Source organism: Ictidomys tridecemlineatus, chromosome 13 (assembly GCF_052094955.1).
Source record: "Ictidomys tridecemlineatus isolate mIctTri1 chromosome 13, mIctTri1.hap1, whole genome shotgun sequence".
Taxonomy (NCBI): Eukaryota; Metazoa; Chordata; class Mammalia; order Rodentia; family Sciuridae; genus Ictidomys; species Ictidomys tridecemlineatus.
The window spans coordinates 87221797-87237586 of NC_135489.1; the positions used below are offsets into that span (position 1 = coordinate 87221797).

Sequence of the window (15790 nt, forward strand, 5' to 3'; positions counted from 1 at the left end):
TACAGCTCCTATTTCATTCAACATTAACTGAGTAACAACCCAAATTTTAATATTGTCCCCACTCATCTGCCAAAGACCAAATATTGAAGGGCCAACAACCATATAATTGTTTGCCACTGTTATAGAATTAGGTAAATATTTTTAAGATTATTGAATTTCTTTCCTTTTCAAATTAAAATAAATCTATTTTTAAACTGACATATATGAAGATTTTTAAAGTGTTTGCAACAATCTGTGCCATTTCCAGAGATGTGAGGGAACACTCAGGTTGCCAACTATTATTTTATAGTGGCCTTTGTTTCTTTTAAATTATTTATTGGTGCATTATACTTACGCATAATAGTGGGATTCATTATGGCACATTCATACTTTCATAATTTGATCAATCTCATTCCAAAGTACCCCTGATTTGCTTGCTTTCCCCTATTGATGTCCCTTCTATAATTATTATTTAAATGCAATATATATGTATATATATATATGTACATATATATATATACACACATGTATATATATATATAGTATATATAATGCACATGTAATGTATTAACTTTATATATACATGCAGGATTCTCTGTGGTACATTTACATAAATCAAGCATAATTTGGTAGATTTTGTTTACTAGTATGCCCTCATACATTCTCCTTCTCCCTCCCTCTCAAGCAACTTCATCTATTGGTTTCCATTCTATTTTTCTTTTTGAATTTTTTTCCCTATCTCTAGCTTTTTCATAAAAGAAAATATTCAACACTTGACTTTCTGAGTCTGGCTTATTTTGCTTAGCATGATGTTCTCCAGTTCCATTAATTTGCCAACAAATGCCATAATTTCATTATTCTTTATGGCTGATTAGAATTCTACTGTTCATATATATATACCACATATTTTTATCCATTCTTAGGTTGATGGGCACCTGTGCTGGTTCCATAACTTGGCTATTGTAATGTACATAGCAGCCTAAATATTTTTTCTGATTTTGAACCTTTTTAAACAAACTGAAAATGTTTTAAGATAGAAACATAGATTCCTTCAATTTTTCCTTTTTTCAGTAATGGAGAGTGAACTGAGGGGCATTCTGTCATTGAGCTACATTCCTATCACCACCATCCATTTTTATTTTGACACAGGGACTCACTAAGTTGCTGAGGTAGGCCTTAAACTTGTGATCCTCATGTTACAGCCTCCTGAGTAACTAGGATAACATATGTGCCACAACACTCAGCTGAGTCCTTCAGTTGTTCAATACAATTAACACTGACCAACATATTTTGCACTCACTTTTGTACTTTTGAAAGTTCTGATGTCAATGGAGTAATTTTGAATACTTCTATTTTTTACATCAAATTTTATTAAGAATTTTATGATTTTATTAAAAATGTGGCACTACTACTTATTAACTTAAAAAAAGATTTGGATCATACAAATTATCACAAAGCAACCTACATCTGAAGAAAGCAAAGAAATACCAAAGTTTTAATGCCTAGCATCTTACTTTTTACTCATTTCTGCATTGATGTGATTATGCAAAAATAAATGTAATTCCTGGAAAGAGTTGTGCATGCCTTTATTCCCAGCAGCTCAAGAGCTGAGGCAAGATTATCATAAGTTCAAAGCCAGCCTCAGCCACTTAGGGAGTCCCTAAGCAACTCAGCAAGACACTGTCTCAAAGTAAAAAATAGAAAGGTCTGAGGATGTGGCTCAAGGTTTAAGTGCCTCTGGCTTCAATCCCTGATACTCCCCCCCCCCCAAAAAAATAAAAGTGTTGGGGAAGTACCATTCAAATAGAAGAGACATCCTTAGAGTAAAGGGATTTTACTTATATGTAAACAGGGAGAAGACTTACTTTAAAAAGTTTTGGGATAACATCATGCAAGTTGCTTAGCACTTTTACAGTTGCACTCAATAAAGAGTATTATGTTTAACTAAGCTAAACCAGCACATTTTTACATTGGGAATAAATATGTCTCATATGAAATTGAGAATATCTGTTATACAAGATAAATTAATGTTTTAAACTGGTTTTGTTTATATTTCCCTTATTGAAGGATTTTTTTTAACTTCTCAATCAATAGTTTAAGAAGCACTCTCAAAACAAATTGGGTATTTTCTTGTCTTACCATATGATAAATGTGAAAAAAATGGATAAAAATAATAGGAAACTTCATCATAGCAAGTTACTCCAGTAAAAAAATTTCAGTGTAAGTGGAAACAAAATCATTTTATTTTAAACTAAGATTTCATGCTGTATTCTGGGACCAAATTATTGCTTTTTGGAAAGCAATATGTGTACCCTTATATGATATAAAAACATCTAAAGAATAAATTTTTCCCTGCCCAACATGAAGGATGGCATTCTATTCTTCTTGTTCAAAAGAATACCATTGAGGTGGGGGAGGGGAAGGGGCCTCGGTCGGGGCTCGGAGGGAGTAATTTCCCCAAGGCCCTCGGGCCCCTTTCCCTCCCCTCCCCCCCGCATTCCTCCTCCCGCCCCCCCCCGCGGTGTGCCTGCAGCTCCCGAAAAGCCCGTGAAACAAGAGGAAATAGCTGCCTTGGACGTGGACAGCCAGCGGCGGCAGCGGCGGTGGCAGCCACGGCAAGTATATGCAGCAGCAGCAGCACGGAAAGGGCGCGGTGGCGGCGGCTGCGGTGGCGGCCCAGGACCCTCAGCCGTCACCGCTTGCTCTGTTGGCCGCTACCTGCAGGAAAATAAGGCCGCCATCGCCGGGCGACGACGAGGAGGAGGCAGCCGCAGCAGCCGGGGCCCCAGACGCCGCCGCCGGAGCGACAGGTGATTTGGCTTCTGCCCAGTTAGGAGGAGCACCAAACCGATGGGAGGTTTTGCCAGCCACACCTACAATTATAAAAGATGAAGCTGGTAATCTAGTACAGATTCCAAGTGCTGTTACTTCGAGTAGGCAGTATGTCCTTCCCCTTCAAAATTTGCAGAATCAACAAATATTTTCAGTTGCACCAGGATCAGATTCATCAAATGGTACAGTGCCCAATGTTCAATATCAAGTAATACCACAGATTCAGTCAACAGATGGTCAGCAGGTTCAGATTGGTTTCACAGGCTCTTCAGATAATGGGGGTATAAATCAAGAAAGTAGTCAAATTCAGATCATTCCTGGCTCTAATCAAACCTTACTTGCCTCTGGAACACCTCCTGCTAATATCCAGAGTCTCATACCACAGACTGGTCAAGTCCACGTTCAGGGAGTTGCAATTGGTGGTTCATCTTTTCCTGGCCAAACCCAAGTAGTTGCTAATGTGCCTCTTGGTCTGCCAGGAAATATTACCTTTGTACCAATCAATAGTGTCGATCTAGATTCTTTGGGACTATCTGGCAGTTCTGAGACAATGACTGCAGGCATTAATGCCGATGGACATTTGATAAACACAGGACAAGCTATGGATAGTTCAGACAATTCAGAAAGGACTGGTGAGCGGGTTTCTCCTGATATTAATGAAACTAATACTGATACAGATTTATTTGTGCCAACATCCTCTTCATCACAGTTGCCTGTTACGATAGATAGTACAGGTATATTACAACAAAATACAAATAGCTTGACTAATTCTAGTGGGCAAGTTCATTCTTCAGATCTTCAGGGAAATTATATCCAGTCGCCTGTTTCCGAGGAGACACAGGCTCAGAATATTCAGGTTTCTACAGCACAGCCTGTTGTACAACATCTACAGCTTCAAGATTCTCAGCAGCCAACCAGTCAAGCCCAAATTGTGCAAGGTATTACACCACAGACAATCCATGGTGTGCAAGCCAGTGGTCAAAATATATCACAACAGGCTTTGCCAAATCTTTAGTTGCAGCTGAATCCTGGAACCTTTTTAATTCAGGCACAGACAGTGACCCCTTCTGGACAGATAACTTGGCAAACATTTCAAGTACAAGGAGTCCAGAACTTGCAGAATTTGCAAATACAGAATACTGCTGCCCAACAAATAACTTTGACACCTGTCCAGACACTCACGTTTGGTCAAGTTGCAGCAGGTGGAGCCTTGACTTCAACTCCAGTTAGTCTAAGCACTGGTCAGTTGCCAAATCTACAGACAGTTACAGTAAACTCTATAGATTCTACTGGTATACAGCTGCATCCAGGAGAGAATGCTGACAGTCCTGCAGATATTAGGATCAAGGAAGAAGAACCTGATCCTGAAGAGTGGCAGCTCAGTGTTGATTCTACATTGAATACCAATGATCTATCACACTTAAGAGTACAGGTGGTAGATGAAGAAGGGGACCAACAACATCAAGAAGGAAAAAGACTTTGGAGGGTAGCTTGCACCTGTCCCAACTGTAAAGAAGGCGGTGGGAGAGGTACCAATCTTGGGAAAAAGAAGCAACACATTTGTCATATACCAGGATGTGGTAAATTCTATGGGAAGACCTCACATCTGAGAGCGCATCTGCGTTGGCATTCTGGAGAGCGCCCTTTTATTTGTAACTGGATTTTCTGTGGCAAAAGATTTACTCGAAGTGATGAATTACAGAGGCACAGAAGGACACATACAGGTGAGAAGAAATTTGTTTGTCCAGAATGTTCAAAACGTTTTATGAGAAGTGACCACCTTGCCAAACATATTAAAACACATCAAAACAAAAAAGTTATCCACTCTAGCAGTACAGTGATAGCCTCTGTGGAAGCTGGGCAAGATGATACTCTGATAACTGCAGGAGGAACAACACTTATCCTTGCAAATATTCAACAAGGTTCTGTTTCAGGGATAGGAACTGTTAATACTTCTGCCACCAGCAATCAGAATATTCTTACCAACACTGAAATACCTTTACAGCTTGTGACAGTTTCTGAAAATAAGACAATGGAGTAAATATTACACAAATACTTATTCATTGTGGTTATTTTTATACAGTAGTGAGAAGAATATTGTTCCTAAGTTCTTAGATATCTTTTTATTGATGTGCAAACATTTTTGGATTGACAGTAACTTGGTTATACATGACACTGAAATGCCTTACTTTGTATGATATTCCATAGTATATTAAAATGCTAAAATTGCATGGGTTTTGTAGGTACTTATGGAATCTAGAAAAAATGAAATTTTACCAAGTTATATAAAGAGAAAATTGAAGTTAACAATGCGAATAGTAGTCTAACCAAATGCATCAATCCTGTGTGGTTTAGTGTAAAAATGAGAACATGTTGGTATTTATCTATTGTAAGATTAAAAAAAAAAAGTTGGTGGGTGAAAGAAATCATGTTATGATAAAAATTTTTGTAATTTTCTTGATGACTGGAATTTTTATTATGCATAACTGACAAATCAAGTTTCCAAGCAAATGCTACATAGTGTAGGCTTTACTTAGCTTATCAATTTGTCATTTTGAAGCTAATTATTTTAATTAGGTTAACTATGTACAATATTTTAAGCATTACTCTTGTAAGATTTTAAAAACTACATTTTAACATGAAACTCTAGGGATAGTCACCTTTTAAATCCTGTTGAAAAGCCATGTTTAAGATTTAATTTGCCAAAATAATGTCTTGTTAATATTCTTTCAATAACGAAGTTGGGCAATATAACCAATGTTTAAAAAAAGTTTAAAATGTATAGGTTGAGGCATTTGTGTGCTAAGAAAATGTTATAGTGAATTAGCCCTTTTCTTGAATATTGGAGGACCAAAAAAAGAAAGAAAGAAAAATAAATAAGGTGTATTGCGTCTTAGCGGTGATTTTTATCCAATCTTGTTTCCAAAAACCATGTCTGCCAGGGCCTTAAAAGCCATCATGTAAATTACCAATAAAGTATAACATATGCAAACATAACAAAATCACTTCCATAGTGACAATACTCCAACCATATGGATATTAGTCATAGAAAACTAGACGTTTTATGATATTTTTTAAGTTTTTTTGTTTGTTTTTTTGTGTAGGTAGTCAGTCTGCACTTAAATATCAACCATTTTTCTTTTTTTGCTTCTTCCCTTAAAATTTATATGTATCCAATACATTTAATTGAGAAACGTATGTTTTTTATTATGCTGTATTTTCTTTTTATTTTTTAATTATTGTTTATATTTTCAATTAAAAATGTACAAAATAAAGTTACATTGATGGTCTTGTAAGAGCTATACAATTTTCCTAAATGTATACCTATAACTGCAGCAGTTCACCTACTTCAGAAATTTGGAATTCTGTTCATTTATTATCTTTAAGACCACCTCAGATTTAAAGGCTACCTTATTGTATGTTTCAAGTGTATTATAACAGTGTGGTAGTTAATAAAACACTATTTTTAAAAAAACAAAACAAAACAAAACAAAAGAATACCATTAAGTTTAGGCATAAACTTCATTTTCTATGCTGTACGATAGGCACTTTGAAATTCGGTACCTATCTCCTACTTATTTCTCCTCATTTATTCCAGACATGATTTGCTTCTATAATGTTTTCATTGCCCTTGCATCCATCATCAATACTAAAATTACAGTAAACAAAATTTTATTTAAACGATTTGTCTTGGTTCTGAATTTTAACAACAGTAAAATAAATAATTTAATTCTTTATAAATAAAGGTAGTACAGGAGATGAAGAAGTGTCTTTCTGAATGGATGCAAATCTATATTCCTAATACTCACAAGAGTTATGCCTGACATATAATAGTGAGTAACTGCTAAACATTTTGAACTTAATATAAGCTGAGTGCAGTGGCACGCACTTCTAATTCCTGTGGTTCCAGAGGCTGAGGCAGAAAGATCTTGAGTTCAAACCAGCCTCTGCAATAGTAAAATGCTAAGCAATTCTGTCTCTAAATAAAATAAAAGATAGGACTGGGGATGTGGGTCAGTGGTCAAGTGCCCCTGATTTCATTCCCTGGTGCTCAAAAAAAAAATCATGTCTCTCTCTCTCTCTCTCTCTCTCTCTCTCTATAGAGAGAGAGAGAGAGAGAGAGAGAGAGAGAGACGGAGGGAGATGGGCACGGACATAATGATAGTTTGACTTGTTTTTAAATTTTACATTAGTGTAAAAGTGATATACATTGAGTATAACACTTCTGATTCTGAATTTTTCCTTTTCTATAATTAATCATATGTGGTATGATAATCTTTTAGGATGCCGGGCAGCTACAGCAAAGATGCAGATCCCAGTCAACCACACCATCTTAAGGATAAATAACCAAATTCTGCATTGTACTGTATTGGTAGGCTGGACTGTTGAGTAGATTAGGTGTACTAAATGCATTTTGACTTATGATATTTTCAACTTTCAGGGTAATTGAAAATGAACTGAGTACTAGTGAAATTGGATTATCCATGAACCTCTTTATGTATGGATTCCCCAAGAGTATCAGGTTTATATCACCTATTTCTCACAGTCTTTCTTATTCATCCCTCTCCCCCAAATTTGGCTCCACAGAGGTCTCACCTATATATGCTAAATGTCAAGTTGAATGTTTGGAATTCTCAGTAACTCTGGATTTCCCATGATGGTGTGAAAATTTACAATTATGCCTTTATTCGCTCTGGGAGAATGATGTGGTGTTTGGGAAAGTGGAAGCTTATGTAAAAGCAAGACACATATAACCACAAAAATAATGAATCTACATAAATTATTGCCAAATAAAATTATTTGAAATATCTAAAAGCAACAAGAACACTAGCTATCCTTAAGATTTAATAGTGTTTTGTTGTTGTTGTTTGATAGTGTTTTTCAGTTACATTAAATGGTGTCAGGAGGTCTTTAAGATATATGCAGGCTGAGGTTGTTGTTCAGTGGTAGATAACTTCCCTCTCATGTATGTGGCACTGGGTTTGATCCTCAGTACCACATATAAATAAATAAATAAGTAAATAAGTAAATAAATAAATAAAATGAAGGTTTAAAAAATATATATGCAATAGGGCTGAAGACAAAATTTTAACTTGTACTTGCACATGCCTAAGCAGCTGAAAGAATAAACACTGACAACAAGGAGCAAGCAATCCAATCATAAACCTCCAAAACAGAAGTGTGCAAACTCTAAATTCATGAGGGACAAGTATAAATTCCATAGTTAAAAACTAGCATAATCTCAGGATATTTTAGACAAGCAGAAATCTGTTTTAAAGAGAGAGATGCCTTTTCCTAGTGGGACCATGCAGTGGATCCCATTTAAATGCATATTACACATAAAGATTAATAGGTGAGGATAACTGGGAGAATATAGGATCTGGAAATCATGGCACATGAGATTTTCAAGCTCAAATGTAATAGAGAAAAAAATTCTATATAGCTATGTTGGGATCAGGAGATTTAAAGATAGGAGGAACTGATTTTGCTCAACAAAATAAGAGCTGTCCTTGAATGAAAATTGCTTCCTTAGTGAGGCAGTGAGCACTTTGTCACTGACCATATTCAAGCAGGACATGTATTACCATCTTTGAGAGGTATCACAAAGTAACTCCTGCATTAATTAAAGGGAGTGTAAATTCTCCAAATGATCTAAAAGATCACTTGTATCTCAATGATTTTTTTCCATTAATAAATGACAAGTTAGCACTTCTGCAAGTACACACAAGGCATATTCCCAAAGAACATGCTAAAAATGTTACAGACTGACCAAAAATAGTTCATAGGTGTTAGCTATGTTTTTTCTTGACACAATTTTATGAGAGTGTGCATATATAGTACAAACAGATTAAGCAGACTCACAAGTAAAAGTTTGTGGTGACTCTGAGAGGAACTAAATATTCTTTCTAATTTGAGATTATCAATTTAAAAAGTTTATTCTACTAGATAAGATTTCTTAAATCTTGATATATTCAATGAATTAGAAAAAAGACAGTCTTATTGGAATAAAATGTCAAAATTAGAAAGCACATTTTTATGATATCTATCTTTTGAATCACCTACAAACAAGAAAAATTTATAAAGTTTGCATAATTTTTAACAGGAAATCTAGGGACTTCGCTTTATTGATGAAATAATTGAAAGCAATTGCTATAAAATATTGTTCTATTGGCATTTATTATAAAATATAGGTTAGCTTATTAAACAAAATAATTGAATACAGGAAGCTCACTGAGTACAAGTGCAGAGACTAAAGGAGTCCAAAGCTAGTTCACTAACACTGATTGTCTTTTAGCTTAAGAAACAAAATTCTAACAAAAACATCTCACATCATCTTTCTTGCTAAAATTCACTGTGATACTGCACTGGCTAATTCTTACCTAACAGATAGTCATACTATTATTGTTAAAATTTGGTGCTTGTGAAGAAAAGATAAAAAGATTGCTAGTGCTAATCTTGTTTATTTCAGTGAGTCTTTAGAATCTAACAATGCATTAACCCCATAAAATTGGCCTAAAGGAATCATTTGCTGTTTAAAACAGTGAATATCGAAACACCAGAAAACAGCTTAGATATGATTGGCCTTTAAGCTTTATTAATTTAGGCAAAATGACAAGGTAGTTTGTATGGTTTGCAGCTGTCAAGAACAAAGTCTTTACTAATGCAGTTTACAATGATAAGGAGATTCTTCCTCAGGCTACCCACTGTTGAAAAGACTGTAACATAAACACATGTCACCAAGGACTTGATTTCTAGTTAGACAATCCCTTAAGAAATTTATGATATACCATCCTGCAAGTGTTCAAATCTGAAGTTGAAAGATTATATCTACATAATTAATTATCCCAGGTCTTTTGTCTTAATATACTCTATTTCTTCTGTATCACAAATTGTACTAGAGACACAATTTTAAAAGAATTTTATGCTAGAGAATCTATTTTCCTTAAAATTGTTGAAACATTTCAAGTATCACTCGTGTTTTTAAAAAGAGAAAACAAACTGGTCTTTAAATGCACAAAGAAAAAAATAGCCTTTCTCTTCATGGTGTGCAGTAAGTGAAATGTTTTGTATTTTAACTTGCACTAGCATAGCAGAACCACCCTATCTATAGCATCAATAAAGAGCTACAGCTAAGCATAACCTGCACTAGGTTTAGAAAAAGACCATAAAGAGTCTTTATATTTTTCTTCATTTGCTCAATTAATGCAACACATTTTTGCAACTTCCAAGCACACCTCATATTTGTATTTCAGTCTTGGAGAAAGTACCCAATACTTCAATGAAAATCTCATAATGTGTTTTAGACAAGTTACAGAAGATAATGATAAACATTAAAAATCAACACTGATGCCATACAATGTACATACAAAATTATTTATATCAACTGTGATGAATCCTATATTCAAAATATTTAATGTTTAAAAATGATTTTACAGGTACATTTCTAGTAGACCACAATTTTTCAAGCAGTCAGAATTTATTCCATTACAATGCAAAGAGTTTAGGCAAAGAAATTGATTTAACCTATATTTGGCAGCCAATCAGTTGTGAGAGCAAATACACTACTTGAGTAAGTAATCTAACTTAGTTTTCATAATTTTAAATTTTATGTTAATCTTAATATCAATTTTGCATGTAGGAGGTTTATGTAATATAAAGAAATACTGATGAGAACATGTTAAATAAGATGTTTTTATTTCATGCTAAGTGAGGCAATGAACTATGATCTAAAATAGTCAAAAACTACACAATTTTTTTAAAAAAGACCTGCTTTAAACTCCCTAAGCAAGTGTTCCCTATATGTAATATTTTCTCTTGGTGTATATGTACTTAACAATAAATATTAATTCTTTTGTAAAGAAAACTAAGTTAGGCAAACTTAAATATATATATAGATTGATTTGAGTCAAAATAGTTTAGCCTCCCATCAGGTCTTCTAACATATTTTTCCATTCTACCTATGTGTACCACCAATGATCAATATTTTGCATTCTAAAACCTGTGGTATTTTCTGGATTCTATCTTCTAAATCAGTTCACTCATATCATTAGGTCAAAGAGGTAAATACTTAAAAGGAAGAAAGTGATTCACTGAAAATATTTTATTAAGTTGTATATGGACTTGTGGCTTGTATGAATTAATAAAATATGGGCATATATTCGACCATCCCTAAAAACTGACAAATCAGCTGCAATTGGAGCTGTGATTGGAATCTTTTGAACAGTATGAATACTAGAAACATTTATAACCTTTATGAATTGGAATCTGCTGATTTTAATGAAGTTTGTTTATGATAAAGTTGCTTCTGGTAAATCTTGGTGATTTCTCACCAGCATGATTCATAAAGTCCTCCAGCATATGCTATTTTCTCACATAATGACAGCTCAACTAACTTGTCCACCTTCGTTAACTTGTCACCACTTTTAATTTATGCTTTTGATAAAACAGCTTTTAAAAATCAGATATAGCTGGGTATTTTTTTCCAAATATAGTCTAAATTTTTTACTTCATAAAAAGTGCTTAACACCTATAACAGATAAAATAACTTATACCATCAAAAAGGAATATGAAAAATAATCTGAAAATGATTCTGAAATATCCTCATTTTTTTCAGTGCTTTCCAGGGAATCATTTCTTTTGGACTGAAAGCATAAACACACTTCCTCAGCAGCTAAAATCCTTTCAAAGAACCTGACAGATGTCACTGTGTTTCTGAATCTAATATAAAAGAAAAACTAAGTTAATAATGGCAACTCACGAGACTTTTACAACACAGTTAACCTAAAGCAGGAAAAAAATCCTGCATCTTTCTTACTGGAAAATATTTTAAAGTGAACACTCACAGTTAATATATATATATATATACATATATATATATATATATATATATTCATTTTTTTACTCAAAAGATTTTCTTGCACTAATTTTGTTTTTTAAAAATGTCCAGCTTTCCTTGACTCCTTCCTCCACCAAAAGAAAAGGTTTGTGAATACTACTTTAAAAGAATGTTTTGTTTTATCTCCTAAAATTTGTTTTTAAAACTACATTTTATGAAATTAACAAGATATTGGAAAATTCTAAAAAATCTTGGATAGACTTCTCAATGCAGTTCAGTATTTTTTACTTAATATACATTTCTAAAATAATAACAAATAGAATATTTTTCCATCCTCTCAGATAAATAACTGCTCAAAGTATAATCTGCAAGAATTTGAACTTAGGCGCTGTTCGACAACCAGGCGGGTCCGCTCTGCAGCACGAACCCATCTCCAGCCGCAGCTGCCGCCACCAGTGGCCGAGGGAGCGGAGCCGAGGTTGAACCAGCACCTGTCGGTGAATCGGGGCCCTCACCATGAGTTCCTCGCCTGTTAATGTTAAAAAGCTGAAGGTGTCGGAGCTGAAAGAGGAGCTCAAGAAGCGGCGCCTTTCCGACAAGGGCCTCAAGGCCGAGCTCATGGATCGACTCCAGGCCGCGCTGGACGACGAGGAGGCCGGCGGCCGCCCCGCCATGGAGCCCGGGATCGGCAGCCTAGACCTGGGCGGGGATTCCGCCGGGCGCTCGGGAGCAGGCCTCGAGCAGGAGGCCGCGGCCGGCGGCGACGAGGAGGAGGAAGAGGAGGAAGAAGGGATTGCCGCGCTGGACGGCGACCAGATGGAGCTAGGGGAGGAGAACCGGGCCGCGGGGGCGGCCGACTCAGGCCCGATGGAGGAGGAGGAGGCGGCCTCGGAAGAGGAGAACGGCGACGATCAAGGTTTCCAGGAAGGGGAGGACGAGCTCGGAGACGAGGAGGAGGGCGCGGGCGACGAGAAGGGGCACGGGGAGCAGCAGCCTCAACCGCCGGCGACGCCGCAGCAACAGCCCCCACAGCAGCGCGGGGCCGCCAAGGAGGCCACGGGGAAGACCTGCGGCCCCACCTCGCTGTTCGCGGTGACGGTGGCGCCACCCGGGGCGAGGCAGGGCCAGCAGCAGGCGGGAGGAGATGGCAAAACAGAACAGAAAGGCGGAGATAAAAAGAGGTGTTAAAAGACCTTGAGAAGATCATGGCCGAGGATAGTTTGAGTACATCGAAGAAAACCAGTACAGCAGAGCCAAGTCTCCTCAGCCACCTGTTGAAGAAGAAGATGAGCACTTCGATGACACAGTGGTTTGTCTTGATACTTATAATTGTGATCTACATTTTAAAATATCAAGAGATCGCCACAGTGCTTCTTCTCTTACTATGGAGAGTTTTGCTTTTCTTTGGGCTGGAGGAAGGGCAGCTTATGGTGTGTCAAAAGGCAAAGTCTGCTTTGAGATGAAGGTTACAGAGAAGATTCCTGTAAGGCATTTATATACAAAAGATATTGACATTCATGAAGTTCGAATTGGCTGGTCACTGACTACAAGTGGAATGTTGCTTGGTGAAGAAGAATTTTCGTATGGGTATTCTCTGAAAGGAATTAAAACATGCAACTGTGAGACAGAAGATTATGGAGAGAAGTTTGATGAAAATGATGTTATTACATGTTTTGCTAACTTTGAAAACGATGAAGTAGAGCTCTCCTATGCCAAGACTGGACAAGATCTTGGCGTTGCCTTCAAAATTAGTAAGGAAGTTCTTGCTGGACGACCACTCTTTCCGCATGTTCTCTGCCATAACTGTGCAGTTGAATTTAATTTTGGTCAGAAGGAAAAGCCATATTTTCCAATACCTGAAGACTATACTTTTATCCAGAATGTCCCCCTAGAGGATGGAATTAGAGGACCAAAGGAGCCTGAAGAGAAGAAAGATTGTGAAGTTGTTATGATGATTGGCTTGCCAGGAGCTGGAAAAACTACCTGGGTTACTAAACATGCAGCTGAAAATCCTGGTAAATACAACATTCTTGGAACAAATACCATTATGGATAAAATGATGGTGGCAGGTTTTAAAAAACAAATGGCAGATACTGGAAAACTGAACACACTGTTGCAGAGAGCCCCACAGTGTCTTGGAAAGCTTATCGAGATTACTGCCCGCAAGAAACGAAATTTCATTCTGGATCAGACAAATGTATCTGCTGCTGCCCAGAGGAGAAAAATGTGCCTGTTTGCAGGTTTCCAACGAAAAGCTGTTGTAGTTTGTCCAAAAGATGAAGACTACAAGCAGAGAACACAGAAGAAAGCAGAAGTAGAGGGAAAAGATCTACCAGAACATGCAGTCCTTAAAATGAAAGGTAACTTTACTCTACCAGAGGTGGCCGAGTGCTTTGATGAAATAACCTATGTTGAACTTCAGAAAGAAGCTCTAAAACTTCTGGAATAGTATAAGGAAGAAAGCAAAAAGGCACTTCCACCAGAAAAGAAACAAAACACTGGCTCAAAGAAGAGCAATAAAAACAAGAGTGGCAAGAACCAGTTTAACAGAGGTGGTGGCCATAGAGGACATGGAGGATTCAATATGCGTGGTGGAAACTTCAGAGGGGGAGCTCCTGGGAATCGTGGTGGATATAATAGGCGGGGCAATATGCCACAGAGAGGTGGTGGTGGCGGTGGAAGTGGTGGAATCCATACCCTCATGGCCCTGTTTTTCCTGGCTGAGGTGGCTACTCAAACAGAGGGAACTACAACAGAGGTAGAATGCCCAACAGAGGGAACTATAACCAGAACTTCAGAGCATGAGGAAACAATCCTGGCTATAAAAACCAATCTCAGGGCTACAACCAGTGGCAGCAGGGTCAATTCTGGGGTCAGAAGCCATGGAGTCAGCATTATCACCAAGGATATTATTGAGTACCCAAATAAAACGAACTGATACATATTTCTCCAAAACCTTCACAAGAAGTCGACCTTTTTCTTTAGTAGGCTAACTTTTTAAACATTCCACAAGAGGAAGCGCCTGCAGGTTCCTTTTTTAGAAGCTTTGTGGGTTGATTTCTTTTTCTTTTCTTTTTTGTACATTTTTAATTGCAGTTTTAAAGTGAATCGTGAGAGAACCTCAGCATTGTGCACAATAAGAGAATGTGTCAGTATTTCAGGGTTCTACATTTTATCTGTAAAATGTGACTTTTTTATCACAACAAAAGTAAAATGTTGCTTTGTACCTGGTGTCTTTTATTAAGAATTTACTCCCCTATTTCTCACAGAGAATAACAGTCGGGAGTCATTGTCACAATATAATAGAAATGTTAGCAACCAGATTCATGTAAGGACTAAGTGGTCCTCATGAATTGCATTAAGACTCTGTACTGCTCAATATTACACTCCATCCTCTCTCTAGTTTGCTGGGTAGTAGTGGAGGGGATAAGCTAAATAGTAATTTCCAACAAAGACTGGGAAGACTTTTTCAGTTTAAATGACAATGGAATTGGCATAATTGGGAATGAAGCTAAAACTTGGAACCAACATGGAGAAGATGGAGTGTATGTAGAAGGGCTGTTAAAAATGTAAAACTTGGTTGCATTATTTGTGGAGGCTCAAACTTGTGAAGGTTAAATACCATAATTTTTCCATTTGTTCTGCATTTTGATTCTGAAAAGAAAGCTGGCTTTGCCCATTTCTTATTAAAAAACTTGTTGTAAATCCAGTTGTCTAATGGGATCTATATGAAGTTAGCTATGTCTGTATGCCCTTCTCCCACAAAATACTGTATAAGTAGTGTGCTTGTAGTAGTTAACTCCACCATCTTTGTAAGCTAATAAAATTGTGAGTCACCCATTTATATCTTAATTTTTAATCATGTCAGTTCTTGAATGGGTATCTCCTTAGCCTGCTGATTTCTTTTTCTTTCTAAAGAAAGTGGGTGGAGAAATTAATTTAGACGTTTGTTTGCAATAAAAAGAATTCATTTTACTCTTGTTTTGGGATTCTTGCCATCAAGGTTCAAAATCCCTTTGTACAACTCCCAAGAGGAAAAATTTTAAGTGTGTGCTTTCTGGACAGCTTTATTCTTTACTCTGTACTTGGAACATTTAGGTTTTAAAAACTTAAATGTGTACTGATTGATAATATGAAGTAAAG

At 36.7% G+C, this 15790-nt stretch overlaps 2 pseudogenes; both read left to right on the top strand.

The window, feature by feature from the left end:
- The first annotated feature begins 2340 nt into the window (after positions 1-2340).
- On the top strand, positions 2341-6090 carry LOC144369727 (transcription factor Sp3 pseudogene; annotated as a pseudogene).
- Positions 6091-12113: 6023 nt separating this feature from the next.
- Positions 12114-15356, top strand: LOC144369952 (heterogeneous nuclear ribonucleoprotein U pseudogene; annotated as a pseudogene).
- Positions 15357-15790: the final 434 nt, after the last annotated feature.